We start from the raw sequence: 6000 nt of genomic DNA, 5'->3' as shown, positions 1-6000 counted from the left end.
GCATGGTTCCATTCTGTACGACTCTATGAGTCCTCTTATTCTTCATATTCCTCATATCGCTCTTCAATTGAATTGATCCTCATATTCCACTTGGCTAGTTTAAACACTTCATATTCTGCTGGGGTAGCTTACAACCCAATGGTATGAATGTTGAATTCTTCAATTCTACGTCACAAATCCATAATCAGCTCCGTGTCCTATCCCTAACCTATTCCCTTTCTTCCCCAAGAACCCACTCTTTCTTTCCCACCACCTCCCCTCCCCTGAACCATGTCTGACCTTCAGCTGGCTTCTCCCCTCCCCCTCCCCCTCCCCCATGCCCGCCCCCGCCCTCTCCCCCTCCACCTGCACCATTTCCAATGGCTATATAATTCTCATCTTTTCCATCACCAAGCTTAACAATTCGCAACTCTTTGTCTTTTTCAGTCTCCTCATCTCTGGCTTTTGTCCAACAACCTGCCTATCAAATAAACTCCTGACCTGTATTCACCTAGCACCTAGTATTCACCTAGTACCGGCCACGTTCAGTGCTGCCTTTCCTTTTCTGCAGCTTTCTTTCCCTCCCCCCACCCCACCCTTGCAATCGGTCTGAAGAAGAGTACCAACTTGAAATGCCTATCCATGTTCTCCATGGATGCTGCCTGACCCACAGAGTTACTCCAGCATTTTATGTCTTTGTTTGGTATAAACCACCAACTGTGATTCCTTGTAATCACATGGAGTTTACTGATGTTTAGGAAAATAAATCTGCCATCCTTTCTCAGTCTGGCCTGAGACATCAGAACCATGACAATGTGGTTGGCTTTTAATCGTCCGCTGTAATGACCAGGAGTATGCACTGCGGCAGAGTTTCTGCCTTTCAGCGCCAAAAACCCAGGTTCAATCCTGACTACAGGTGCTGTCTGGATGGAGTTTGTACGTTTTCCCAGTGAATGCGTGGGTTTTCTCCAGGTGCTCCGGTTTCCTTCCACATCCCAATGATGTAGAGGTTTGTAGGCTAACTGGCTTTGGTAAAAATGATCAATTGTTCTTCGTGTGTAGGAGAGTGTCAGTGTACGGGGATCGGTGGTCGGCATGGACTTGGTGGGCCGAAGGGCCCGCTTCCACGCTATATCTCTAAAACTAAAACCAAAACTACAAAACCTAAAATGTGGGCAGGAATGTCAATGCACTAAGTGTGCCAGTAAACTGTTTCCAATTACATTGATGGAAAGATTCATGTTGGAAAGGTAACCACAGAACAACGCTTCCTGTTTTTGTGCTAACTAATACAATCACCCTTTTTATTGGGCTTATGAGGCCGATTTAACATCTCCTGTGAAAAATATAGAGTCATATGGTGTGGAAACAGGCCATTCAGCCCACCACATTTATGCTGACTAATGGACCATCCTGAATAATCTCATTTACCACCACTTGGCCCATTGCCCCCTGAACCGAATTGATTGAAGTACTTGTTCAGGCACTTATTAAATGTTGTCACCCACGGTGGTGCAGCGGTAGGGTTGCGGCTTCACAGTGCCAGAGACCCTGGTTCGACCCTGACTATGGGTGGTGTCTGGGCGGAGTTTGCATGTTCTTCCTGTGACTGCATGGGTTTTCTCCGGGTGCTCCGGTTTCCTCCCACATTCCAGAAATGTTTAGGTTTGTAGGTTAATTGGCCTCTGTAAATTGCCCCTAGTGTGCATGTAGGGTAGAACTAGTGTATGGGTAATTGCTGGTTAGTGTGGACCCGGTGGGTCGAAGGACCTTTATCTCTAAACTAAACACCCTATTTTTACCTGCTCTCTCCAGTGTATTTCATGAACATAATTCTCTGGAACTTAAAGATCCCCTCAGAAATTCCCTTTTTTTCCCACTCTTGCCTGCGACCCATCCGGATTTGCACCCATTTCCCCCCTTCCACCGCCTATCTGAGCCTTTTGATCAATATCCCTTCCTCTGACTTCACAATTCACATCTCTTCTACCCTTATCTCACACTTTTTGTGTCTTGATCTGTGTTCTTTGCATTAGGGTTAGTACCTTGGTACAGGTGATTATAATATACTAAACTAAACCATCTGCTTATCAACCCCCCTCCACCTGTATCCACCTATTCACCCATCACTTGCCAGGCTTAATCCTTCTCCCCCCCACCACAATAAATAAAGAAGGGTCACAACCCAAACATTTTTCTTTGGAGATGCTGTCTCATTGTTACTCCAGCATTTTGTGTCTTTTTTTTTGTAAACCAGCATCTGCAGTTCCTTGCATCTCCCATCGGATGCTCTATGAATCTCTCACCCCTTACCCAAAATCTATGTCTTCTTGTTGTATTTACCTCTGAGAAAGGGGAAGGTTTTTTGCAGTTAAATGGAGACATGGGAAATTGCAGATGATGGAACTTTGTGCAAATCACAGTGCTGGAGGAACTCTCCATAATCTCTTTGTTTTTGTATTCAATGTCTTGATCGGTATATAAAATCTTGGTAGAAGTATATCAAATTAGGAGAGGCGTAGAGTAAACAGTCAGAACTTTTTTCCCCCAGGGTGGAGGTATCCAACACTAGAGGGTGTATCTTTTAGATTTTGGGGGGAGGGGGGGGAGTTTAATGGAGATGGCGGGGAGTGTTTCATACACAGTGGTGGGGGACTGGAATGCATTTTCAGGGGTGGTGGTGGAAGCAGATACAACGGTAGTAGATAGAGGCATTTAGATAGGCACGTGGAAGTTAAGGGAATAGAGGGATAAGGATTATTTACAGGCAAATTAGATCAGTTTAACATGACATCATGTTTGGCACCAACATTGTGGGCCGAAAGGCCCATTCCTGTGCTGTCCTCTTCTATGTACTATGTCCTGAAGGCCAGCATCGTATGTGCCTTCTTAACCACGTTAAGGTAACGATCCAAGATGGCACCAGAGCCAGGCAACTCTGTGTGCGCTAGTCACACAAGTGGATTTGCAATCACGCCTTATAACCACTCCACTCTTTAAAACCTTTTAAATCTCTGCTCCAGCAGCAGCATTTCTTACTTCAACAATGCTCTTCATGTTATTCCTTTTATCCTGTATCTGTTCACTGTGGACGGCTTGATTGTAATCATGTGCAGTCTTTCCGCTGACTGGTTAGCACGCGACAAAAGCTTGTCAATATATGAGACAGTAAACTAAATTAAACTCAATCATTATCTATCTGGCTGCCAACTTTGAGGGTCTTTGGACTTACAGGCCAAGGTCTCTCCAGTGCAATCTATTATTGTACTGGAGCATCGAGTGTAGATTTTGTGCTTACATCTAAGGATTGTGAATTGAACTCCTGCTTTAGCTGGCAATTATTGCTGATGACCTTGGCACCCCTCAGTGTTGAGCTGACCCCCATTAATGGGTCTTTCAGTTATTTGGGCAACTTTCCCAAAGGTCTGACTAACGTTTGACTAAAATCATTGCCAATAAATTCTTGCCATTGTTGGCGTTCCAAATGGAAAAATCCACAGCTCTTTTATAAACATGCCCACTCGACACACTCGACACACATGTTGAATTAGCACCTTATAAGACTAGCAGTTAGTTCGTTTAGTTTGTTGTGATGTATACCGAGGTACAGTGAAATGTTTTTTTGTTGCCTGCTATCCAGTCAGCAAAAAGAGTATACATGATTACGATCAAGCCGTCCACAGTGTAGAGATACAGGATAAAGGGGATAACGTTTAGTGCAAGATAAAGTCCATTAATGTCAGATTAAAGATAGTCCGAGGGTCTCCAATGAGGTAGATGGTAGCTCAGGACCGCTCTCAAGTTGTTGAAAGGATGATTCAGTTGCCTGATAACAGCTAGGAAGAAACTGTCTCTGACTCTGGACATGTGCGTATTCACATTTCTGTGCCTTTTGCCTGATGGGAGAGGGGAGAAGAGGGGAGTGACCGGGAGTGAGACTTGTCCTCGATTATGGTGGTGGCCTTGCGGAGGCAGAGTAAAGTGTAGATGGAGTTAATAGAAGGGATGGTGGTTTGTGTGATGGTCTGGGCTGTGTCCACACTGATCCAAAACAGTGAAGAACTCTATTATCAGTGTGTAGGCAGACACAAAATGCTGGAGAAACACAGCGGGTCAGGCAGCATCTCGGGAAAGAAGGAATGGGTGACGTTTCAGGTCGAGACCCTTCAGACTATTATCAGTGCTCTGCATAACCTAGATGTTTCAGCAAACACTGACGTCTTTAAGAGCCAACTTTAGTGGTTTTGTAATATCCTGCTCCTCGCTGAGTCAAATTATGGCAACAAAATATTTTGAAACATTTCCTCTGCTCAGAAATGTGCATCTGTAAGCGATCCCCAGGAAGTGGTATAATGCAAGAAATACGGATCAGAAGATGACGTATAATTTCAGTAAAGAAAGAAAATAATACAGATTTTCAACCTACTGCCTACGGAGTCTTGGATAGAAACCCCTTGTTCAGTCAAACTTATTTTATCACGCAATATTTTAGCAACTGTGTAATGCATGCTGTTTCCAACATTCAGATCTGTTAGTCATTCTGCAAGTAAACTGAATGTGCCGTGTCTTTTATGCCAGAAAAGAGAGTCAAGAACCAGAGGACACGTTTAAGACAAGTTTAAGATCAAGATTTAATGGGAACCTTAAGAGCAATTTTTTCCACACACAAAGGGTGGTGGGTGTATGGAAGGAGATGCCAGAGGAAGTTATTGAGGCAGGTACTCTAACAACATTTAAAATACAGAGGGACAGGTACGTGGATAGGAAAGGTTTAGAGGGATATTGGCCAAATGCGGGCGGCACGGTGGTACAGCGGTAGTTGCTGCCTCACAGTCTGGAGACCGGGTTCGACCCTGACTACAGGTGCTGTCCGTACGGAGTTTGCATGATCCCCCTGTAACTGTGTTTTCTCCGGGTGCTCCAGTTTCCTCCCACGTCCCAAAGGCATACAAATTTGTAGGTTAATTGGCTTCTGTGAAATATAGTAAATTGTCCCTGGTGTGCAGGATAGTGCCAGTGCACAGGGTGATCGCTGGTCGGTGCAGACATGGTGGCCCAAAGGGCCTGTTTCCGAGCTGTATCTCGAAAGTCTAATGTAAAGTGTAAAGGTGGCACTACCCTAGATGGGGCAACTTGGCTGGCATGGACGAGTTGGGCCGAAAGGCATGTTTCCGTGCTGTGCGACTCAATTACCCTTATGCATCATACACAGTAATGCCTGCAAACATGCAACAGCAACCGTGGGCAAAAAAAAGCCAGTGGTTTTTATACAGTGTCTTGCCCCAGTCTCAGAATATCCTGAGTGCACTTTATAATCATTGAGACTTCTGAAGTGTGGACTCTATTGCAGCACAATAAATGTGACCACAACCTCCACTGAGGTAAGAGACCAGAACCTTTGCTTAAACTTAAGGCGTAGGTTAAGGTCCTTCACTAACAAAATAACTCTCCTTGCTCCCATTCAGAAAAGTGCCAACGTGATCCTTTATATATATCTGAGAGAGGACAAGTTTCCAGCTATTAAATTGGTATGATTGTAATATTAACGCCGTGTGCTTATTCCTCTTTGAAAACGAGTAACTTTAAATTGAAGGCACGCCCTGGAGTATGTTCTTATCTATCTCAGTACAGAGGTTTAGCTGGGTCACGAGTGTGAAAACACATAACTCGAGATTCAAAGACAGTTTATTCCCATCTATTGATTTTGACTTTGGAGATACAGCGCAGAAACAGGCCCTTTGGCCCACCAAGTCTGTGCCGACCAGCTATTACCCTGCACACTAGCACTAGGGACAATTTTACAACTCTACCGAAGCCACTCCTACAAACCTGTAGGTAGACACAAAATGCTGGAGTAACTCAGCGGGTCAGGCAGCATCTCGGGAGAAAAGGAATGGGTGACGTTTCGGGTCGAGACCCTTCTTAAGTCTGAAGAAGGGTCTCGACCCGAAACGTCACCCATTCCTTCTCTCCCGAGATGCTGCCTGACCCGCTGAGTTACTCCAGCATTTTGTGTCTACC

The sequence above is a fragment of the Rhinoraja longicauda genome, chromosome 13 (assembly GCF_053455715.1).
Source record: "Rhinoraja longicauda isolate Sanriku21f chromosome 13, sRhiLon1.1, whole genome shotgun sequence".
Lineage (NCBI taxonomy): Eukaryota > Metazoa > Chordata > Chondrichthyes > Rajiformes > Arhynchobatidae > Rhinoraja > Rhinoraja longicauda.
Note: the sequence above shows the minus strand (reverse complement) of the source record.